The 24,522-nt window shown below is 43.4% G+C and overlaps 1 long non-coding RNA gene across 2 annotated transcripts; it reads left to right on the plus strand.

The window, feature by feature from the left end:
* The first annotated feature begins 9 nt into the window (after positions 1–9).
* LOC110553219 (uncharacterized) lies at positions 10–23,179 on the plus strand. Of its 2 annotated transcripts, XR_002476696.2 has the most exons (3): positions 16,408–16,818; positions 17,486–17,587; positions 21,502–23,179. It is a non-coding gene; the product is annotated as an uncharacterized LOC110553219 (long non-coding RNA). The 2 variants fall into 2 exon arrangements; XR_009594705.1 differs by lacking the exons at positions 16,408–16,818; positions 17,486–17,587 and adding an exon at positions 10–413.
* Positions 23,180–24,522: the final 1,343 nt, after the last annotated feature.

Here is a 24,522-nt window from a genome sequence, read left to right on the forward strand (position 1 = left end):
CGGAGCGCGGCGCGCGGCCTGCGCCACCGGCGCCTCGTGACGGTTCGCGGCGCCCGGGGAGCGCCGCTCGCCAATGGCCGCCGCGCCGAGCCCCGCCGGAGAGAGCCCAGCCGCCCGGGCTTTGGAAGCTTGCCTGCTCTCACCTCTCGGGAGCCGATGCGAACGGGCTAGTGTGACCTTCCCCGCGCCCTGCTGTTTATTATTTTATTTTTTGGCTTTGCTTCGCTCAAGGACCTTCCTCCCCCCTCCCCCCCATTATCATTTTTTCCTTCCGGCTTGTCGGCTGGTATTGTGTGAAATCAGAGACCACAACTTTTAATTTTTCCCTTTCAGAAGCCTGTCCTTCGAGAGACAAAGCCCTAAGCCCACGAAACAGTAAATAATGAGACTGTCACAAGGCAGTTAGTTTCCAGGTAAGATAAGCGTAAGGAACAGTTGTTAACTGAATGCTTTACGACTCACATAAGCTGTGATCCCTCACCATCCCCACTGGGGTTGGCTGAGTATAATATCAAAATGAGCGTGTATTAAGCTTTACTCAAGGAATCTTCACTTTTGTTGAAATGAATCAGGAATGTTAGAGCCAAAGGAGATTTTCACTGTAAGGGGGCACAGTCTTTTAAAAAGAAAAATGAATTTGAGTTAGCAAACTATTACGAAGTAAGAAAGGCTCGAAGATCCTTACAGAAAAAGTGAGGCTGATGTTGAGTAAATATTTGTGGGCCGAATGAATAAGAGACCGTGGATGAGAAGGGTTTTCCCAAAGCATCCCCTCGAATGACCTACTTAATACAACTGATGTTTCTGCTGAATTACTTGACTTTTTATATATTCTCTGAAGTCTGTGTAAACAATATTTGGTTAAATCTTAGTGCTTGCATTTCCTTAAACTATCAGTTCTCTTTTCTAGGGTCTTTTAAATCTCTTTGGCCCCCAGGTGGTGGTGCATCCCTTTAATCCGAGCACTTGGGAGAGAGAGGCAGGTGGATCTCTGTGAATCCAAGGCCTTCCTGGTCTACATAGTGAGTTACAGGACAGCCAGAGTTAGGTAGAGAGACTCTGTCTCAAAACAAACAAACAAAGAAACAAAATGTGTGTATGTGTGTCTTCATGAGTTTACAGGCACAGTATGTGTACAGGGCCCCTGGAGGCCAGAGGAGGGCACCAGTTCCTCCACTGGGTAGGTGTGCCGAGTTAATAAGAGAAGGTATGCGGAGTCCTTAGCTCAGTACTTGGCTAATGCTCAGTAAGTGAGGATTATTATTTGTGGTCCTGGCGGATGAAAACTTATACAGGCACTCCGACAGTGAGTCTCTAGCCCTGGAACCTGTGTTAGCCTGTTCTACTGTCTCCTGTTACCTACCACCTAGCTCCCACAGGTTGACAGAATATGAATGCACAGCAGGCAGCACACGTTTGAGATTTACATATGTAAACTTGTATATACTTAGCAATGAGCAGTTAAGTCGTTCTTAAAAAATCCCCCCGAGGCTGATCAAAGCCTAGACCCTTTTGAGAATACTCGTGGTAGCACACGCCTAGGATTCCAACACAGAGCAGACTGAAGCCAGGAGGATCAGGAATTCAGTGTAAGGATGGGCTACAGAACGAGAAATCTATTTCAAAACGAAAACAATCCAGTGGAAAAGGTGCGGGGACCCGAGTGCTTTGTCATTTTAAACACTTTACTATTCCATATTACAGGTAATTTAAATTCTTTAGTGTGTTTGCCCATGATTGATATGCATTTTGTGCCTTGCACATTTTACTTAGCGATACCATTGCTGTACCACAGCTTCGTGGTGAAATGTGATCTCAATGCTAAGGGAAGGAGTACAAACCAGAAGAACTGGGTTGCACAGTCATTGTGAGTCTTCCCATTTGCCTCCAGAAGAGTGTGTGCCTGCTTGCCACGCCTCTTCCTTTAGATACACTGTAACCTTTGTCTTCAGGTGCCTTAACACTCTCCTGCAAGAGCTGTGTAAATAGGAGGAGTCACCAACACGAAGTGCTTTTCAATTGTTGCTTTTCGTTTCCCTTGACATTTGTCCAGCCTGATAGTGTTGTTTATGCTTTCCTTTCAATCCCATTCCTCTGGACCTGTGACAGTCTCTACCATGCCCCCAATGCATGCAACCACGGAACACTGCTGAAAGCCTAACAGACTCACCAATTCTATGTATTTAGATCAAAGGAGACAAGAAAAAAATGTCACGGTGAATTCTTGCAGTAGAAAGAGAACATTTTCATCCCCAGTTTTTGTTTGTTGTTTTTGTTTTGGGGTTTTGGTTTGTTTGATTGGTTGGTTGTTTTGTTGTTTTGTTTTGCTATCTTTGAAAACAAACAACATCTGAGGTTTAAAATTATTTTTGTGGCATTAATGTAAGAAATACTAAATAGGACTCTTTTAACTTGCAAACATTTTAATCCTTCTCACCCATGAAAACCACTGCTCTATTCTAGGAAAATGACGGCCTAGAGCAGTGACCCTTTTCTGTTTGAAGCAGTGACACCCTTGGCTCTCTCCAATTCCTGTGTGCCAGCTCTTTCCAAACTAGCCCATTAAAACAGTGAGTTCTGACCACAGCTTGTGGGGAAACACACACAGTCACCGCCTTCTTGAGAATAAAAACCAGGTGCACTTCTTGTCCAGGTGTGTTCTCTCTCCCCAAGCACACCTCTTCATCAAGAGTAAAGATTTGTCCAGACACTTCAGTTGGAACCATGATCTTCCTCCCTCCCTCCTTCCCTCCTTTTCTCCCTCCTTCCCTCCCCCTCTCTCACTCCCTCATCTTTCTCTCTCTCTCAGTGACCTCAAACTTATTTCTAGCATTAGGAGGCTACCTGAAGTATGTTTCTTAGAAGGCAAATGTGGAAGCCTGCCATATTGAAGTCTGCTTCAAGATATAACTGCAGCCATTTCAGCTTCCATTTTGTTCCTAAGGTGAAATTAAGTTCATAATTTTAAACTTTTCAACTCTGCTTCCTGGAGGTGTTTGTTCATAGCTGGCTTGCTCACTTATGATCAATCAGCTTAAAGGCTAGCTGATCATAATTTGTCTAGTTAGCCAAAAATGTAATATTGCTTTGTGTGATTAGCCAAAATGTGTTACTGCCCTCCCCATGTCTTTTGCATTTGGTTCTTTCTCTTCTATTTATTTATTGTTTATTTATTGTGTATAGAATGTTTTGTCTATATGTACACCTGCACTCTGGAAGAGGGCATCATATCTCATTATAGATGGTTGTGAGCCACCATGTGGTTGCAAGGAATTGAACTCGGGACCTTGGAAAGAGCAGTCAGTGCTCTTGACCTCTGAGGCATGTCTCCAGCACCCTCGTTCTTTCTATAGAAAGCCTGCTGTAAGACCTTGTCAATGTCAGAGTTAGGCTCCCAAGTTCCATTTTTTGTCCCTGGGGTGCTCAGTCTTGGGGTGTTAGTTCAGTATTCAGCAAACCATCCATATCTAACTGAGACCATAGTCTAAGTGGTTTGTGATGCAGCCTGCTAACTTGAGGTTTGGTCCGAGACATAACTGCAGCCATTAAACTTCCATTTTGTTTCTAAGGTGAAATTAAGTTCAAAATGTTAAACTTTTCAACTCTGCTTCCTGGAAGTGGTTGTTCATAGCTGCCACTAGCAGACCCTGCCAGAGGATCAAGCTGACCTTATAATTTACAGTAAAGTCATTTTTAGCAAAGTCATAACTCATGGGTTATTGTCTAGTCCCTTAGATGTTTTACTATCTATTCGCACTATGCCCCTCCTTAACCATACACCCGGCTGTGCTTCGTATGGACTCCAGAAGACCCTAAGCCCTGCCTCACTTACCTCACTTAGGACAAATCAGCTTAAAGGTTAGCTAATGATACTTTGTCTGGTTAGCCGAAAACTTAACAATTGCTTTGTATGTTTAGCCAAAATGTGTTACTGCTGCCCTCCCCATGTCTTTTGTTTGTTTTTTGAGACAGGGTTTCTATGTGTAGCCTTGGCTATCCTGGACTCACTCTGTACACCAGGCTGGCCTCAAACCTAGAGATCTGCCTGTATCTGCCTCTGAGTGCTGGGATTCCCATGTCTTTTGCACTGGTCCTTTCTATAGAAACCCTGTTGTGTGAGTTCCTTTTTGTGTCCCAGGTCTGACCAGTCTTGGGCTGTTGTGTTCAATATTCAGTAAATCATCCATATCTAACTGAGACCAAAGTCTTAGTGGCTTGTGCAGCTATTCTTAGACTAGAACAGTAGCGTGGATTGAAATTCTCAACTGTTAATTCCCTCAATTACGAAGGTTTTGCTTCCATGCTCAGGACTCTCTAAGTGAAACCATCCTAAGCATGTGCTCTGTGACAGAGCGAGGTAAGTGCCAAGCAATTGATTAGGACTAAAGACAGGGAGAGGCACCTTCCTTGAGCAGCTGTACCCTTCATCAGGGTGAACAAAAGTATGGCTAACAGAGGTCCTTTACCAAAAGGAGGCTTTAGGTTTGGTGGCCGAGGCACTGGGTTTCTTCTTATACTTGATTAAGGTAGAGTTGACAGAAATCAATAAACTGACAGAGCATCTCTGTTTAAAAGCACTACTCAGTAGATGCTTCTCAAGTGTCCAGAATTTGTCAGTATGAGGCTGTGCAGGCAAATTCCCAGTAAGTGCCAGCTGGTTCCTATTCTTTTGTAACTTGCCATCCGGTGGAGGAAGCTGATGCAAGTCATAGAATAGAAGCAAGGCAAATTATACTCTGGTCGTTGGTACGAAGAAAAGGAACAAATATATTAAACCCACAAGTGGCTTGTAAAATTACCGTGGGGAATGACTTGACCTGGAGTCCTGCAAGAACTATCCAACATGACGTAACAAGAACCACAGTGAAGAAAGGCTAAGAAGGTTCACAAAACAGCATGTGTGTCCTCATTGTGCCCTATTCAAAAGGAGAAAGTAACACTGCCAGCTTATTAAAAAGAAGTACAAAGACTTAGAACAAGCAAAATAGAAGAAGTCTTTCCCAAGAATCAGGATTTTAAAGGGAGACTGGTTCAGCAGGACAGTGTGAGGCTTTGGGATTGAAAAGAAACATTTATTAATTGTTGATAATCACATATTTTTGGGTATAATAAAACTCATACCATTAATAAATGAATCCATTGTCTAGCATGGCCCTGTAAGAGTGACTGGAGAGCTGCTATGTTGTTGTATTTGGCCATATTAAGAGAGTAGGTGATAGAGAAATAGTTTATTACCTTTGTTTGAAGCTGCACTGATATTTTGGCTCCAATATCAACACTGCTCTTAAAGTTGGGTTGGTCATATTGTTAGAAATAGAGGCAGGGTCTTAGTGGTTCTTACGTAATTTGTTGGCCAGTTACTTAGGAATTTTAAACTTCTATTATTGAATTCATAATTCACAGAATTCAGTTTGGCATCAAGTAAAGGAGGTAGATGTGTAACCATCAAAGTATTGTCTGTTGCAGTGGCTGCCTTGATGTTATTAAGTAGTATGTGAATATTCTTTACCATGTGACTAACATGTAGTGGGAAGGCAGTATCGTAACTAGTATATTAAGTCCTATGGGGACAATAGTGAAGTTAGATCATCACATTGCTATGAAAGGAGGAAATCTGGAATAGACAAACCGATAGTATAGTTTGACTATGGATTTGTTGATTGTTTAATTCTGTGAGACAGAGCAAGGAGGGCTTGTGACTGTGGGCTCTCAGGACTGTGGCTCCAGTAAAGCTTAATGATGTTTGGCCAAGATTGACCACAATTAGCTCTGTATGACTTGACAAACTCACTGCTGGGCATCTTAATTCTGTTTGGTGTAAACAGGTAGAGCTTGTTATTTGTGGAGCCTGATGATCTTCCGCTGGGATAATGTAAGAAATGAGTAGATTATATGTTCTGTCAGTGTTTGAAATTAATTTTTTTTTCATTCAATAGCAGTGTTTCTCAACCTGTTAAAATTGACCTCTTTGGGGTCACATTTCAGATATTTATATTACAATTCACAACAGTTTCAAAATTGCAGTTATGAAGTGGCAAAGGAAAGAATTTTGTGGTTGGGAGTCACTACAACACGAAGAACTGTAATTAAAGGGTCGCAGCATTAGGAAGGCCGAGAATCACTGCTCTAGAGCCTCTGCTTTATTAGTGGCCCAGCTGCAGGCACTACAGAGCTAGTAACTGCGGTTTGTACAGGTGCTTTCCATAGCGTAGGCCATTTTTATTGAGAATGCTGTTGTACCTGCTGATCATAGAAGACTATTAGATGAGGTGCTTGGTAACTTAGGAGTAACTTATCATACAATTTAAAGAGTGTTGGCCATACAGACAGCAAGCCTGGCAGAGGTGAGCTGGGTGAAGGACCCAAGCCCCATTGTCCTCCATCCTGACGAGGCCTGTGGGGCACCGGCGCAGCTTTCGGCTTGGAGATCTTTCCACCTACCTTCCATCTGAGTCACAGATAGCGAGCCCAGGCGAGGTGAGGTGAGCTAGGTGCAGGACCCAAGTCCCATTGTTCTCCATCCCAAAGGGGCATGTATAGCACCTGACTAGGTCTCAGGCTTGGTGATTTTTCTGCCTGCTCCATATCTGCCTGACCCACTTGGGATCCAGACAGTGGGCTTATCATAAAAAGCCCAGGTCCAGATGGTTTTAGTGCAGAATTCAACCAGACATTTAAAGAAGAGTTAATACCAATACTCCTCAAACTCTTCCACAAAATAGAAACTGAAGGAACATTGCCAAACTCATTCTATGAAGCCACAGTCACCCTGATACCTAAACCACACAAAGACTAAACAAACAAAGAGAATTTCAGACCAGTTTCACTCATGAACATTGATGCAAAAAAGTATTCAATAAAATACTTGCCAACTGAATCCAAGAACACATCAAACACATCATCCACCACTATCAAGTAGGCTTCATCCCAGGGATGCAGGGATGGTTCAACATATGAAAATCCATCAATGTAATCCACCATATAAACAAACTCAAAGAAAAAAAAATTACTTGATCATCTCATTACATGCAAAAAAAAAAAAAAAGCCTTTGTCAAAATCTAACACCCCTTCATGATGAAAGTCTTGGAGAGATCAAGGATACAAGGCTCATACTTAAACATAATAAAGGCAATATACAGCAAGCCGGTAGCCAATATTAAATTAAATGGAGAAAAACTCAAAGCAATTCCACCAAAATCAGGGACAAAACAAGGCTGCCCACTCCTTCCATATCTCTTTAATATAGTACTTAAAAGTACTAGCTAGAGCAAAAAGACAGCTAAAGGAGATAAAGGGGATACAAATCAGGAAGGAAGAAGTCAAAGTATCACTATTTTCAGTTGATACGATAGTGTACAGAAGCGACCCCAAAAATTCCACTAGATAACTAAAGCTGATAAACAGCTTCAGCAAAGTGGCTGGATACAAGATTAATTAAAAAAAAAAAAAATCAGTAGCCTTCATGTACACAATTGACAAAGGGGCTGAAAAATAAATTAGGGAAACTACACCCTTCTCAATGGCCAAAAATCATATAAGGTATCTTGGTGTAACTCTAACCAAGCAAGTGAAAGATCTGTATAACAAGAACTTCAAGTCTCTGAAGAAAGAAATTGAAGAAGCTATCAGAAGATGGAAAGATCGCCCATGCTTGTGTATAGGTAGAATTAACATTGTAAAAATGGCCATGCTACCAAAAGCAATCTACAGATTCAATGCAACCCCCCATCAAAATACCAACACAGTTCTTTGTAGACCTTGAAAGAACAATTCTAAACATGTTGAAAAACAAAAACAAAACCAATAAAGAAAAACAATAGCTCAAACAATCCTATACAATAAAAGAACTTCTGGAAGCATCTCCATTCCTGACTTCAATCTATACTATAGATCAATAGTAATAAAAACTGGTGCTAGCACAGTAACAGGCTGGTTGATCAATGGAATAGAATTTAAGACTGAAATAAACTCACATAATTATGATCACTTGATTTTTGACAAAGGAGCCAAAACCATACAATGGAAAAAAGATAGGCCTGGTATAACTGGATTTCTACATGTAAAAAATGCAAATAGATTAATATTTATCTCCCTTGGACAAAACTCAAGTCCAAGTGGATCAAAAACTGCTACACCCTCTCCAGCGTCGTCAGTGTAGCATATCAATAGATTGTGCTACTAGACGGGAGATACGTTTTCCTTGGGAATAGGCTCCCTGGAGGTCACTGGCAAAATATCCCACCATGGCCACCTCAGCCAAAAAGACATATTCTGAGAGTCCCATGCTTCCTTGATTGCAGGGTTGGATTGATGAGCTTTTTTGCTGTTTCTCTATGATTCTTGGAACAGCACAATTAACTATTCAAGGAAACACATTTCTGATAGATTACTAAAAGCTTTAGCAAATAAGAATGGAAGGAAAATAAAATTTTAGGAGAGGTAATCAGATTCAGCATCAGGAATTGCTTGTGGGAAAAACAAACATTGTAGGTAATAAAGGGGCAAGAGTTTTAGGTCTTTATAAAGAAAATATTTAATCAGGATCTGCCAGGATGAATGCTCTGGATATTCCCACTGCAGTAAAACTACTACAAAACCATTACCAAACACAGGTGTTTATGATGAGGCAGAAAGAAGATAGGCAAACATAGGAGGTCGGAAGATTTTATGAGTTTTAGCTCAAGCATCCTATCTCTATAAAGGAAGATTGTAAATCCTTAGCAAGACGAACAGGAGGAATTCGCAACAATGCTTATCTCTAGGGAGGGTTGTAAATCTTTAGCTGACTTAGCTCGGAGGGCAATGACAGCCCCTGGCCTTTTCCTCACTAATTAGCAGCAGTAGAACTGCGTAAATAGCCAAGAGTTTAAAGTTTTGTATTTGATTAAAAGCTTTTAGGCCAAGATTTTTTGTAGACACTGCTTTATATCAGGTTGCCCTTTCAGTTAAAATGTAAACTTTGTATTGTTGGTAAAAGTCTGAATGTTCCGGAAAGTATGTCAACTTCAAGGTGCTTCTTTATGTAATCACTATATAAGTGTTAGCTTGACTTCAGTAAATCGCAGCAGATTCAAACACTAACTGGTGTGCGCATCTGTTTGTCAAATCTGCCTAACCTGTGTCTTCCTGATATCCGAACCTCTGATTTTTCCACAGTTGTGGGACCCTGGCTGGGTCGGTCTGTGGCAAAAGACCTCACTATAACACCAGATACACTAAATCTATTAGAAGAGAATGTGGGGAAAGCCTTGAACTCATTGGCACAGGAGACAACTCTCTGAACAGAAAACCAATAGCTCAGGCTCTAAGATAACAAACGGGACCTCTTGAAACTGAGAAGCTTCTGTAAGGCAAAGGACACTGTCAATAGAACAAAACGACAGTCTACAGATTGGGAAAATTTTTCACCAATCCTACATCCAACAGAGGAATAATATATAAAATATATAATGAACTCAAGAAATCAAACACCAAAAAACAAAATAACCCAATTAAGAAATGAGGCACAGAACTAAACAGAGAATTCTCAACAGAGGAATCTTGAATGGCTGAGAAGCACTTAAAAGAAATGCTCAACTTCCTTAGTCACTGAGGAAATGCAAATCAAAATGACCCTGAGAGTCCATCTCACACTGGTCTGGATGGCTAAGATCAAAATCTCAAGTGACAGCACATGCTGGACGGATGTGGAGAAAGGGGAACCCTCCTCCATTGCTGGTGGGAATGTAAACTTGTATAACCACTTTAGAAATCAATCTGGTGCTTTCTCAGAAAATTGGGAATAACTTTACCCCAAGACCCATACTTCTTCTGGGTGTATATCCAAGACACTCCACCAAAGAACAAGGACACTTGCTTAACTATGTTCATAGCAGCTTTATTTGTAATAGCCAAAATCTGGAAGCAACCTAGATGTCCCTCAACCAAAGAATGGATAAAGAAACTGTGGCACACTTACACAATGGACTACTACTCAGCTATTAAAATAAAAGAACTCATGAAATTTGTAGGGCAAATGGATGAAACTAGACAAGACCATCCTAAGTGAGGTAACTCAGACCCCGAATGTATGTACTCACTTATAAGTGGATTTTAGCCATATACTACAGAATAAACATACTACAAGGCACAGACCCAAAGAAGACAAGGAGCATCTGAGGGAGGATGCATAAATCTCACTCTGAGGGAAGATAGGATAGACAGAGGAGTGACTGAAAAGAGGGAACAAGGTAGGAGAGGAAGTGCAGAGAAATATGAAGGTGGAGATCAGATCTAGGGAGAGCAGGGGCGAGAGGACAGAAGACCCATAGAGAAAAAAGAAACTGCAGGTGGGGACATCGCTGTGACAAGCTGGAGACCTGAGTCAGGGTAGGCTCCTGGGAGGATATGAGGGGGACCCAAGAAGAGTCTCTTAGTAGCAGAGGCGATAGAAAAGGAAGAAGACACTTTCTTTGTTGTTTAAAAGAAAGAAAGAAAATCCCAACTCTTCTATTTTACCAATAAAAACCTACAAGCCAGATGCTGGGGTGAATACTTGCTAGCTCAAAGAGGCAGAAAAAGTGCTCAGCTGACCTTCCTTCTCAGTTCAGGTCCAGATGGAAAAAACCCAAAAGGCTCACTGGTTAAACTGACAGCCCAGGAGGAAAAGGCTAAAAAATCCCAAGCTGAAGGCTTGCTAGCTCAAAGCCCCAAAGCCAGGGAGCCAAGGGGCTGAAGCCGAAGTAAAGACAGAGCTTGTGCTTAAAAAGCCTTTCTAGGTCTACATGCTGTCTTAAATACCCCTCAACTCAAAGTCCCTCCTACTCTTTGATCCCTGTCAGCTGGTTCTTACTCTGCCTCTTGACCTAGGGTTAACTTTATTAGATCTGGTATACAGAAAGCTCTCAGATTAAAGGTGTTCGCTAGGGTTGGGCGAACAACACCATAATCATTTGTTTACAATATAAAGTTATTGAATTAATGGTGTGTGACTGCCCTGTGATCTCTCGCCCCTGATGATGCAGCCTTGCCAGGACACAGGGCCCCTGATGATACAGCCTTGCCAGGCCATGGAGGAAGAGGATCCAGGCAGTCCTGATGAGACTTAACAAGTTAAGGGCAGATGGCAATAGTGGAGAACTCCCCATTTCAGTGGACTAGGGGAAGGGGATGAGGGGAAGAGAGAGGGAGGGTGGGACTGGATGAGTTGAGGGAGGGGGCTTCAATTGGTATATATAATGAATAAACTGTGAAGAAAAAGAATTTTTAAAGGCTGTGTGATAGGGATCAACCATGCCAAACAAGAAATGGGGGGGGCTCAAGGAGGCATTCAAGACCATCTTTGGCTATGTAGATAGTTTGAGGCCACTCTGGGATACATAGGATCTAGTTTCAAAACAGACAAACAAGCCAGGCATGGTGACTAATAAATAAATACCTTTAATCCCAGCACTTAGGAGGCAAACTTTGAAGCTAACCTGGCTTACAGATTGAGTTTCAAGACAGCCAAGACTGCACAGAAAAACCCTGTCTGAAAAAAACTAACAAAGTCAAACCACTCCTTACAGTAAAGAATATTTTCAGAATAGTTAATATTGATTAATAATTAATATTGAGTATTTTGTCTTTCATTGCCTAAAATCGCTAAAGTAAAGAAGAGAAAGATTTCTGGGCATGATGGCGCATCCCTTTAATAGCAGCACTGGAGGGACAGAGGCAATCAGATCTCTAGAAGTTGAAGGCCAGCCTGGTCTACGTAGTGAGTTCTAGGCCAGCCAGGGATACACAGTAGGGATAGCGGGGAGATGAGAGAGAGAGAGAGATTATTACTATCGACTGTATTTAAAATTGGTCAAGAAATATGGAAACCTGGATTCTGAATTAACTGTCCCCAAATAGGGCCTCACCCCACAATGAACACAAAGTCAGAAAATATATTTGTCATTAAATTAAGAATCATCATCATTTATTAGAGAAAAGCCCAGGCTGCAGAAGCCAGAGTCATAACAGGGACAGAGATGGAAAGTAACAGAAGGACCTGGGGCAGGCTAAGGATGTTTAGAATCTCATTTGTGAAGTGAAGGGGTCGGGTTGCCTAATACTATTTTCCATATCTACCTCACTTTCCCCAAAGAAAGACTCCTTCTCAGCTGGCATCTGAGAACTCAAAGTTCATAAAGGGGTATATTCGTAAGAGTATCAAAAGATATAAGCTATATCCTAATATTTACACGTATGATAAGGAATTGCTCCCGTAAGAAGGTATTGAGTTGTGATGTTAACATTCACATATTGAGCTAGCCCTGATGTGGATCACCGAGTATAATTTGAATGCTAAGAACCAGAGAACGTGGATTGTGTCCACGTGGATTGTCTTACCTTTGGGGAAACATACATTGGAAATCTACTTTTAAAACAAGTTTACAAATATCTTTTATATCTCTGAGAACCATTGATCTTGCATACAGATTCTCTTTGATACCTGGTCACAGATTTGTCAAGGAGTCTAATTGTCTTGCCCAGCACTTCTCCTTAAACACGCACATCTTCTGAGTCGGGTGTGGTGGCACAAGCCTATAGTCCTAGCCATTTGATAAGGTGAGGCAAGAGTATCACTTGAATTACAGACAAGCTTAGGCAACCTGACAGCACACTTACTGGAAAAAAAAAAAGGTTTTAAAATGTATTTGTGGGGTGGGGGAGGGTAAGGAAGAGGGAGAGAGACTGTATGTAAAATGAACTTTATTCTCCTGGTTCAATTGTTGTCTGGGGCTCGCTGATTGGGCTGACTGGCCAGTGAACCCCAGAGATCCTCCTGTTTCTGACTCCCAGGGACTAAGATGACAAGCACATGTGACTATACCTGGCTTTTTACATGGATGTCCAGGATGGAGCTCATTTTGGCTTGTACCCTGAGCCCTTTAATGAGCAAACCATCCCCTCTCCCTCCTTGGTTCGTAGTAGGTTAAAATTAGGGTTTAGATGTACTTAGGGGTTAAAAGGGCAACCTTGACCTAATTCCACCCAGAGCAATTGGTGTTTTTGCCTGCACACACCTCTTTTTAAACAAAGGGTTCCTCAGCCCAAACTTGTTTGAAAATTACTGACAGATGAATTACAAAATCCCTTTCCTCCCTGGATAGTAATCTCCTTTTTATTGTTCTGTTTTGTTTTTAATTAAGAAAGAAGTTTTATTGGCCTTCTAAGAAGAATTATTACATGCTGAGAAATTTTCTTCTTCTTTAGTTTCTTTAAAAATTGACATTCATCACAGGTCCAGCGAGTTCCTGTACTCTTGGTGTCCACAATGCAGTTTTCTTTTGTCCTTCTAGCGTTCGCTCTGCTTGTGCTGAGATTTGCTGGCTGGTTGTACAACACAGCTCAGTGGCGATTTCATCTTGAAGATCAGCAGACTGTTGTAGGTTGGAGCCAGGCCCAAATTTGCCTTTTGTGAGTTTAATGGAGAGAGAAGTAGTGAGTATTGATAGGACTCATCTGAACATTTGCCATAAAAGCAGTTGTTCTTTAAAAAATAAAAATGAGAACGCAAACAAAAACTCAGTGCGTCTAAGTACAACTGCAGTGTTGGGCAGTTTTTATGTGTAATGCATTGTGCTGGGTGAAAAGCAACAATCATACTATGTCTCAGGGATCCTAACATAAAAGTTTTCCAAGAAACCAGTAAATTAACCTACTATTTGGAGGCCAGTATATGCTTGTTTGCCACTGAAGACAAAGAGAATGTGTGATCCATTTGACCTTGCTGGAGACAAATGTGATTTAGACTTAACCTTTGACACCTAAATGTGAATTTTTTGTGGATTTTACATTAATGGTTCAGGTTCGTGTTCTGAATGTTTGGTCCCCAGTTTGGGGTGCTGTTTTGGAAGGTTGTGGTCATTTGAGGATGTGGGGACTAGCTGGAGGAAGTAGGTTATAGGGGCAGGCCTTTGTGGGTTTTTTGTTCCTTTAGACTGAAGCTTCTGAAATCATAACATTAAATAAACCCTCCTCTTAAATTGTTCTCTAAGGTGTTTTAGTCATAATGCCAAACAAAAACACAAGGCACATTACACATTTTGTAGCCATGGTTCTTAGTGATTTGCATTTTGTATGGACACATCATAGAAAGCAAGCATACGTTCTTACGTGTCTTTGGAAGCAATCTGGAACCTTCTCTTCCCTGTCATTGCACTTCCTTCCTGTTATAACTGATTTTGAAATCCTTGTTTAGGATGTGAGTCGCTGGGAAAGCTGCTCGATTGCACGTGCCTCTTTGTGCTTTCCTAAAGCATCCTGTGTTTACTGCTACAGGAAGTGCTTTTTCTTTGTTGTATTTATTAGTCGGCTCATTACACTAACTTGTGTGGTGTTGGGGTGACCCCACAAGTGACCGATACACAGAACCTACTTAGTGCTAGCTCGAACCGTTGATGCACTTTACATCTGTGAACTCAGGCGGTTCTCATCACTTTGAGAAAATACTGCTGTCACCTCCATACTGAGATACAGGATGACATGCTCAGGGCATATGTCTAGCAAGCTGGGACTCTGACCCAGGTAGTCTGTCTAGAGTCTGTAGATCAAAGCAGATGCCTTTCCAATGCAAACAGCTTTCATAGAGTGGTGGGGAGATTTGGTTGGCTCTTAGCAGGCATGGATGCATGTTCACTGAAGTGTGGATGCAGCACAGGCCACCTAAGGAGACGTCAGCGTCATTGTCCTGTCACAGAGAGAGCATACGAAATCAGGTGGAGATTTTAGGACAGTTTCTGGGCTGAGGTCCTGGGGGAACAGAAGACTCCCGCTGTCGGGGCTGAATGTATGAGCTCAGAGGTCTCTCACAAGGCTCTGACTTCATGGTTGGATCCCTTGGTTTTTAAATGAAACACTTGGGATGTATCTTTTTTGAATCTTGAACAAGTCACTCAAAAGACTGTACTTTTAAGAGAATATGTATTTGATTTGTAAAAGAAGTTTATTAAAAAACCAAAAAACTTGTCTTCAAAAGTGACAAAATGAAATTTGCAGCATTATCCAAACAAAATGTTCAAAGCATAAGGAAAGATCAACTTCTTTTTGAAAGGATTTTGGGTCTAAAGAGCTTTCATAGCAGAAGTGTCATGAGCTGGCCCAGTTCTCTCTATGCCCCAGATATCAGGAAGAATGTCTACAAAGGCTGGCCAAGAACTACGGCATGCGGGCACCATCTGCCTGCTCCGCAGCTCTCTCCCTGGGTGCTGAGGCCTGGCTGCAGGTCACAGCGTGTATCCACACATGCTCAGATAGGTCTCAGGCTACAGGTTAGATGCCATGCATGGCCCGTAGGTTCCTGCCTTCTTCCCTTCCCACGGCCCCTCCACATTCTTCTTGACTCACTGAACTTCAAAGGACACTCCCCCACTCACTGGTCAAACTGTTTGGGGAAAACACTGTAGCCTTTGTGATCTGTACTAATGCAGTCAGGATAGTAGTATGATACCCTCCAACATTAGGTCATGGGACTTGGGACCTCTGCTTCTGCCAATTTGCTTTTATTTTTGTATTTTTGGCTTTTGGTTTTTGGGTCAGGGTTTTTCTTTGTAGCGCTGGCTGGCCTGGAACTCACTTTTTATATTAGGCGGCCTCAGACTCATAGATCTGCCTACCTCTGACTCTGGGATTACAGGTATGCACATCTTGCTTGGCTTCAATTTGCTTTTGTTATCTAAGCTTTCTGAGCTATAAGTTCCCTGTATGTTACAAAGATCACAGCCAGCAATTTTGTGGCATGGGGTTGTTATGAGAGAGACTGAAGAAATGTATGGAAGGCAATGGCTACAATCGTGGGCACAATGGCAGAACTGTGGCCAACACACACTAAGCCCGCCTGGGCCAGTCCCACACAGTGGAGCTCCCGAGCCTCTGAGTCTCCATGGAATTCCCATGGTGACACTGGATGTAGTTGAGAGTGGCCTTGCCATGCCCCTCTAGAGCAGACACAGCCACAATGAGGTTGGACAGAGACTGGGGTTACTAAATCTAGTCTTTGTGTCTGCTGGCAATAAGGAAGATTTTTTTTTTCTGGGCTACTGGGCAGAATGTGCTAGAGCAGCATAATCTTCCGCTTATTTATTAACCAAGTCAGGGAAACTTTAGCTGAGGACCCTAACTTAACATTTGGGTCATTAATCTTCACTTACCCTGTTGCCAGATCCACCTAGATCCTTTAGGGTTTTCTGAACACAGAAAAACCCAAAGCCGATCCAAACAGAATGATAAAGTGTATTGGCTCCAGAGCTGGCAGGGACACCTGAGGACCTGCCTCTTCATTCCAGATACTACCCTGACCGCTGCTCCCACATTCCTGATAGTCCTGACCCCACCCCCAGGCTACAGGTTTTTTTTTTTTTTTTTAATGAGATTAAAGTATAACTATTGCAAAGGTTCCCTATGAATAAGCAAAAACTTGCCAAGGCAGAGAGCTCCTGCTGACTTAAAGCCAGGCCCATGAATGAGGGCCACCTGCTCACCAGGCTTGGGCTGTCAGGGTGGAGGGAGACAGCAGGGCTGGGCTGTAGGAGATCTGCCACTGTGATCAGGGGATTGGGCAGTCTCTGCAGAGGACTCTGTATTCTTCGCTATCTAGGCAAAGGTGGAGCGAACTCTGAGGTGGTAAAGAGTGACACGAAAAGCCTGGAATCCTGCACTGTGAGAGCAGGATTTGGTCTTGATGAGAACTGAGTGGCAAAGGTGCATAAGGAAATTCTTTTGAAAATAGATGCTAGTATACTCAGGCAAGAACTTCAGGTTGTTGGGGCTGGGAGCAGTATCCAGTCAAGAAGAAAATGAGCAGCAAGGTAAATATATATATATAAAAAAATAAAATGCCAACACACACCCTCCTCTTCCCTTGCTGAGAGGAGTCAATAAATATGACTCCTAATAAATATGTTTTTTAGCTTCCCCTTATAATAGTCAAAAGCCTTCTAAGTACTGTTTCTTTGGGGAGGGGTCCTCCAGAGTAAAAATCCCAGGGATTCAGGCTCTAGGCTACTGACATATCCCAGTACCATGGGGCTGGTCATTGTTTGATATTGAAGAAAAAAAAAATACCATGGCCCAAGTAAGGCTCCAACTTTGGCCAATGGGGCCAGGGGAAGCATGATTCCTTCATATCACAGGAAAGTGGTTCCTACCTAGTCCAGACTTGCTTGTTTTATAAATAGCACCAACTGCGAGGACCTTTGTGACATGTTGCCTTGTAACCCAGAATGTGGCTGTACGATGCACAGAGAGCTTGTTTTAGGCAGTAGTTGGGTTGGGCTATATCCACGACTGAGCCCAGGACTCAGTGCAAGACTCCTGTGTAATCCTGAGACTAGTCAGTTGTTTCCCTGCTCCCCTCTGCCCAGGGTCTTAGCCACTGAATAACCCAGCCCTGTATTTTACTCTGGAGACGGTCAGGTTTCCACCTTAGTCCTCGAACCTGTTTAGCTAGGCTTTGCAACCCTTATTCATCCCCAGCTGACTGACTCTGAGACTTTTGTGCTGGGAGCCTACAGTCTACAGGACCTCAGCCGGCATCCTGCGCTGTCCCTGTGCGAGTTTTCAGGAGAAGACATCTGAGTAAGTGTGCACTTCTAGGTGAAGAGGCAGGGAGGAGGGAGCATGGCCATGGCTGCTCTGTGCCTGACTTGACGAGGGTGCCAGGCCAACAGTTTATTCCCTGAGCACATTTCTGAGCCCTTTGCCCTGAACCAGAGGCAAGTGTGGTAAATATTACAGCCCTTGTCAACAACAAGCCAACAGTCTGGTGGGGGCCCCTGCGAGCAATCAGAACCACTCTACAGAGATGCTTCCTGGGGTGACCCCGGTGTGTTCTGGGAGCAGAGCTGAGGGTGTCTAACCCAGAGGGCACCCAGGGAGGACTCTGCAAAGGGCAATGACACAGAGGTAGTGAGAGGATGAGTCACAGGATAAGTGTAGATCAAAGAACTTCAGATTACAAAATGATTACACCTAGTTTAGTGGCTGGCCCGAGAGCTAGAAAGGAGTCAGGGAGTAGGGAGGGAAGTGGGGCAGATCACGTGAGCCTCTTTCAAGACCAGATGTTTTCATGACAGCAGCAGGGCACAAGATATTATTGCATCTGTCCCATCGCTCGTAACCTAACGTATGAGAACGAGAATTTCTCCATCGTATGGGGACTAACATTCAAAGACGTGCGCTCAGAGCTCTGAAAGCAGGGTGTCTATGCTGGAGATAATAGCTTATCATGGCCCCTCACCGATGTTTGTTCTGGGGCATGATTCCATTCCAGACACTGGTGCTAGGGGACCTCGTGGGCCTCCTGCTGCTTTATGTTTTGCTCCCCTTCAAGGGTCTGCCGTGTACTACATGGCATAATTGTGGGCTCCTGCTTGAGCCTTGCTGCAGAGAAAGGTTCAGACCGCGGAAGCAGAAGCAGTAACCTGTGTAGCTCTTGTGTTCCAAATGAGACCATCTTCTTACGCGTTATATGAACATAAACATGTTCCTTACAAAAACTTAAGCATCCCAGAATTGAATACAATAGAAAGGAAAATCTCCCGCTTCCTACCCATTCCCACTCCCCAAACATTATCCTCTGGACTTCAAAACAGTGCTTGGTTTTGTACATCTGGTCATTTCCTATGGCATTATCCTTGCCCCATCTGGTTATGTGAAACCAGCCCCAGCCCCTCAGGGCTCAAAATTCTGGAAGTACCCAGATTGCATGTACGTTCTCTGTTCTCTGTTCTCATGTGTTTGATCCTACTCAGTTGTGTCTATAGCTTGGAAAAGTTCATGGAAGCCAAATGTCCAAGCCACAGGTGGTATCTCCAGTCTTTGGTAAGCAAGATTGGGAAGTGAGTTCCAGGCAGATGTGGCAAAGAGCCATTTGTTCATGTGTATCGGTACCCTTTGCCGTCTGGGTGCCCCTGGGTTCTCAGCGTCAATGTTGAGTCTTAGGAGGTTTCTTTTGAATAGCTGAATCAACCTCTGCTACCCATCATCTATGTTGGTGGCCTAACAATTAGTCTAAGGATGAATCTCAGGATTCAGGAGGCCAAGGCAAGGGAATTGTGAGTCCCAGGTCAGTCAGAACTACATAGTCCGTATCTCAGAGGGGAAGGAGGGAGGCCATTTTTTATTAGGCCCCTGGAGCTGAATTACATCGAATAATTTCCTTATAGCTTTGTTAAAGCACTTGAATATGACTACTTTTTCATCTTAGTCCTGAAGCTCCTTAATTCCATGCACACATGGGTGCATGAGCCTGAACACACACATGCACATACATGCATACACCACACTACCACCTCCACACACAGATAGTCAATATCATGGCATTCCAACCAGTATGGATTCAGCTGCTACAGGGGTAACCCTCTTAAGCATATGAATAAAAAAGAATTCTGTGAAATGTTTAGAAAGCAAATGGATAAGTCTAGAAAGATGGCTCCATGATTAAGAGCATTTGCTGCTCTTTTAAGGACCTGGATTTGGTTCCTAGCACTTCTATCAGGCAGCTCACATTGCCTGCAACTCCAGTTCCTGGACACCCAATGGTTCTTTTCATGCCTTCACAGACACTTAGCATACAAGTGGTGTAGAGGCATATTCTCAGGCACACACACTTGCACGTTATCTATCTATCTATCTATCTATCTATCTATCTATCTATCTATCTATCTATCATCTATCTATCTATCTATCTATCTGTGTAGCCCTGGCTGTTCTGGAATTCACTACGTAGACCAGGCTGGTCTCCAACTCACAGAGATCCTCCTGCTTCTGTCTCCTAAGTTGGGATCACAGTTGTGGGTCACCTTGCCAGGCTTAATGAAATAAATCCTCAACTCAAGAAAGAAAAAAGAAAGCAAGGGCTCTCAGTGCAGCCTCTTGCTTATTCCAGCCCTACTCACCTGAGCACGGGGTCATAGAAGGCTTTCATCGTAAAACGGGTTTCCTACAAGATTACAGGTGACTTCACTTCGTCATTCTCTGTGTGTTGGGACAGCCTATCTTGCTTTCAGCAAACAACTTTAGGAAAGAAAAAGACAGGGGTTAAAGACTGCAGGAGAAAAGAATGTTGCAATAATGTCATTCCTAAGCCCCTCAGCCCACCCTATGAAGGGTCACAACCAGCTTTCCCCCCTGACAGATCCCTCAACTTTCCAAGGGAGAGAGACTGCCCGAGAGCATTAATACACATGTCCTCTTCTGTTGAAGGTCAGACCCTTCTCTCTCCTGCGTTCTGTCTCTTCTGCCTGCTGCCTCAGAAATCTAACCAGTCACAAAAAAAGAATCTCACAATGTAACTGTTACCCGTTGAGGTTGTAGAATGTTACTTTCAACAGCACTGCCCAGCTTCAGAAGAGGTGAGGCCTTCTGTGGAAGACTCATGCAGCTGGTCACCTTGCCTTCTATGTGATTAGTTAGTGTCAAGTGGCCTGTGTTTCTTACCAGTGGAATGACCAGGTTAAAAGAAGGCAAGTTTTTTAAGAATCTAGCTATGTGTGTTAGCATGTCCAGACTGACCCGTGGGCTACACACAGCCACAGACAGCTATGAATGTAGCGCAACACAAAATTGTAACTTACTTAAAACATAAGATTTTTTTTTTTTACCTTCTATTTTATAACTTGATTGTGTGGTTCTCTAGTATAAAAAAATGATAAGTCATGTGGCAAAAGGCTGAAAACTCCTGGTATGCAGTTTCAAAAAGTGGACATACAGGCTCTTTGTTGGAAAGCCACAAACTATATATCAGTGTGTTTAATCATTACTGGCTGCAAAAGACTAGATTATGTTAATCCAAGTGGGTTCGGCTCTCTAACATGATATAATTGGTGTTTCAGGGTAAATAGCTTTGTGGCTTGTATCCAGATACCCCCTGGACTTGTGTTAACAGGCACAGGTTCTGTCCTGCCAGGCATTCCTGCAGCCCAGGCTAGACCAAATAGGATCCATCCACTGTAGGCTCAGGGCTCCAGTACAGCCCGTACTCCACAAGGCAGAATCCTCTTCAGAGAATCAGGCTCAGAACCACTCCCTTCACTGCCGACATACTATATTTATATTTGGAATGCAAAAGGTTTAAAAAAACAATTCAAGACAACTCAGATGTGGTCTTCTCAGAGGCCTCGTTAGCAGATTTACTCTCAGAGCCAGTTCTGAGCTTTGCAGGCCATAAGCCACAGAGGGCTACAGGAGGATTATGAAAGGATTAGGGGCTCTTGCTGAGTGAGCAGGTACGCAGGCAACTTTCTGCCAGAGTGATTTTTCTGAAGCAGATCTGATCATGCGACCCTTTCATGGGTCCACGTCTCCTACAGCTGTGTGTGGAAAGTTACCTCGAAGCCACCCTGTGCAAATCACCGTGAGAGGGTAAGGGGCTGTGGAAACTGCAGATTTCTGGCTCATTATCTGACCTGTTGAATCTGAACTTCTTCAGGCACAGTACAGGAATCGGCTGCGAACACAACCTTCCCTCTTTGTTCTTTCATTCAATACAGTTTAAGAAGTAAAGTACGCCGTGGGATAAAGCCCAGCTGCGGAACTCGGCACCCAAAGCCCAGCAGGATGTGGTTGTGTTTGTCACCACCTCATTGTGTGTGCTGGAGGCACCCATGAACCACAGCTCTCTACGTCTAGCCACACGGACGCATCGCAGACAGTTTGCCTGAGCGTCTTTCTCACTCTTGTGGTTTAAAACAGCTTCTGTGCCATTCCCCAGTCCCTTGCTCTCTCTTCTTATTCTTTGGTTCTTAATAATTGGCTTAGCCATTATTTCCTTTGTATTTCCTTTGTATTATCTCTTGGGTGACACACACATGGAATCATAACCATTTGGTTGGTCCTTCCTTCCTTCCTTCCTTCCTTCCTTCCTTCCTTCCTTCCTTCTCCCATTGGACTATGAGCCCCAGAGAATGAAAACCATGCCTTACGTGTGGCTGCTTCTTGGCCCTGAGTAGTAGCTCAGAGACAGGTGGGAATGAACCAAGATCTTGTGAGAGGCCCTGGAGCTTTGTCATTTCAAACTCTGGTCTCTAAAGGACAAGGCATTGATCAACTGGAAATAAACACGAGCTATGAGAAGAACCAGGTACTGTTTACTAGAGATCAAGCTGGGGGCTGGAGAGATGGCTCAGGCTCACAACCAAAAAAATAAGAGGTTAAGCTGGACATAATACATGGGAAAAACTACAAATAGAGGCGTTGTTGGCGATAAAGACACGCGCAGAGCCAGTGTTGCACTGGTGGGGTGGTGTACTTGGGATAGAGGGGGAGGTGGGGTTGGAGCTAAGAGAGTCATCATATCCTAGAGCTTCCAAGGAAAGAGGAGGCAGAGGGCAGGGTCAATGCTGGTAAAGGCACTGTCAATTGACGTTCTTAGCAGGGATGGGGGATGGGAGAAGCTACAGAAAAATTTCTAAGGCCAAATGACTGAAAATCTGTATTATGGAAAGATTTCTGAGACCAAATGACTGAAATTCTTTATTATGGAAAGGTGTAGAACCAACCCTATGCCATGATTTCCATTCTGTGGAGCATGTAGTCCAACCAGAGAGAAAGAGAGAGAGAGCCAAATGGCTATGATTCTGAATACCACTATGAGGTAAAAATAGAAGCAAAGGAAATGGTAATTAAGCCAGTTGTTAAGAACAAAAGAATAATAGCAAGAGGAAGGAGAAAGGAGGAGTTGGAAGAGGGGTTTCCTAAGCAATGAGAGAGAGAGAGAGAGAGACTGGCAGGTTTATGAGGAGTATTGGCTTGGCTGGAAGTGGAGAGCTGCGTGTTTCAGATGGGAGATTTGCAGGCCGGAGCCAAAATGTCTTGGGCCACTTTGAAATTTTTTGAAAACCTTCTATTGTCCACCTCTGCTTCAGGCTTAACATCCTTGTGTCTACCACAATCTTTCAATGTTTTGAGGAAGCCACTGCCTTCCACAATCCAAAAGCTAAGAATGTCATCAGATAGCGTCTGCAACCTAGAACAGTCCCCTACTCGATGTACCCATGGCCCCACCCATGTGTTCCTAAAGTCCCTTGATTTATGACTTTGATCTGTAACTGATAATCTCTCATGGAACCACTCCTTCTGTGGAACATGGTTTCTGGGGAAACCTGACTCCTGGGCCAAGATCACTTATATTTGGCTCCAGAATAAAATCTTTTATTCCCTTCAAGGTGAGAGTTGTGGGTTATTGTTTTTTTTTTTTTTTTTTTTTTTTTGCCACAACAGTGCCAGGATGCAGTGTTACTAAGACCATTAATCATACCAAGTCCTCAAGCAGTGAGAGATTCATGGTTATATAAAACACCTTTGCCACAAGTCAGGGATCAGACAAAATTTGGGCAAAGAACAGTGAAGAGCTGAACAAAGCACAGCCAGCATTGCTCTTCAGGAGCTCTTGGGCCAACTTAGCAGAACTCATTATGAGGTTTATAATGAAGGCCTTATTTGGGGCTTTCAATTAATGGGCAGATCTGGGTGAGTGTTCCTGGCAACATATACCAATGGGAGGGAAGGCATGGAGGTTAAGAATCTCTGGGAAGCAGCCTTACCAGGCCACAGAGGAAGACTATGAAAGATAGGCCTGATGAGACCTGATAGGCTAGAGCCAGATGGAAGGGGAAGAGGTCCTCCACTATCAGTGGACTGGGGTTGGGGCATGGGAGAAGATGAAGGAGGGAGGGAGGACAGGGGACGAGGGTGGGGCTACAGCTGGAATACAAAGTGAATACATTGTAACATAAAAAATATATTTAAATAAATTAAAAAAAACAACTTCAAAAACCAAAAAACCCATCCCAGCTTACTCTCTCTGACCTGCTAGGGTTCAAAATTTTTTATGATTTAAAAAATGGCCACCATCCCTCTTGCTGCTCTTACTGACTATAAATGCCCCCCCCCCTTTTTAATCTGTTGCTGTCTCAAAATGAAGTTATATTATGCAATGGCAGGCCAGCGAGTTTGCTTGGTGAAGCTGTACTAATACTTCTAAGGCTTGGAGCCTTTCTGATGCTTCAAGAGCCTGTGAGAGCAAACTCTTGGCCAGCCTTCCTCAGAACACCACCTCCTGTTGTGTTTTCCAGGCTATTCAGTTTTAGCTAGACCAAGAGCTGCCCTTTCTGAGCTGGCTGAATCTGCTCCCAGGGACATGGGCAGTCTCAGTTTACTCTTAGAGCCTTTGGAAATTCTTTTGTCTTGTTTTTCCAGCTTGGCCTGTGTCTACAGGTCTTTTCCCCTCATGGAAAAGTCAATAAGACAATGCTCACTCCTTGGATTTCTCATAGAATTATGATGTTGGAGAATCCCAGGAAAGCTTGTGGTCTGGTCCCTCACCTACTCTCAGAAGAAGATATACCTGCCCTTGGTGCCCGAGGCTCCTTCAGCTCTGTCATCCACCCCACCCTGCCCTTTCAGCCCCAGCTGTGTAAGCACTGCCACTGTTCTGTCTCCCCTTCCCGCTTTCCGCTGCTGTAGAAATGCTGTGCTTTTGTGCAGACCCTGACTAGTAGACACATGCAATG

This window comes from Meriones unguiculatus, chromosome 10, assembly GCF_030254825.1.
Source record: "Meriones unguiculatus strain TT.TT164.6M chromosome 10, Bangor_MerUng_6.1, whole genome shotgun sequence".
NCBI lineage: Eukaryota > Metazoa > Chordata > Mammalia > Rodentia > Muridae > Meriones > Meriones unguiculatus.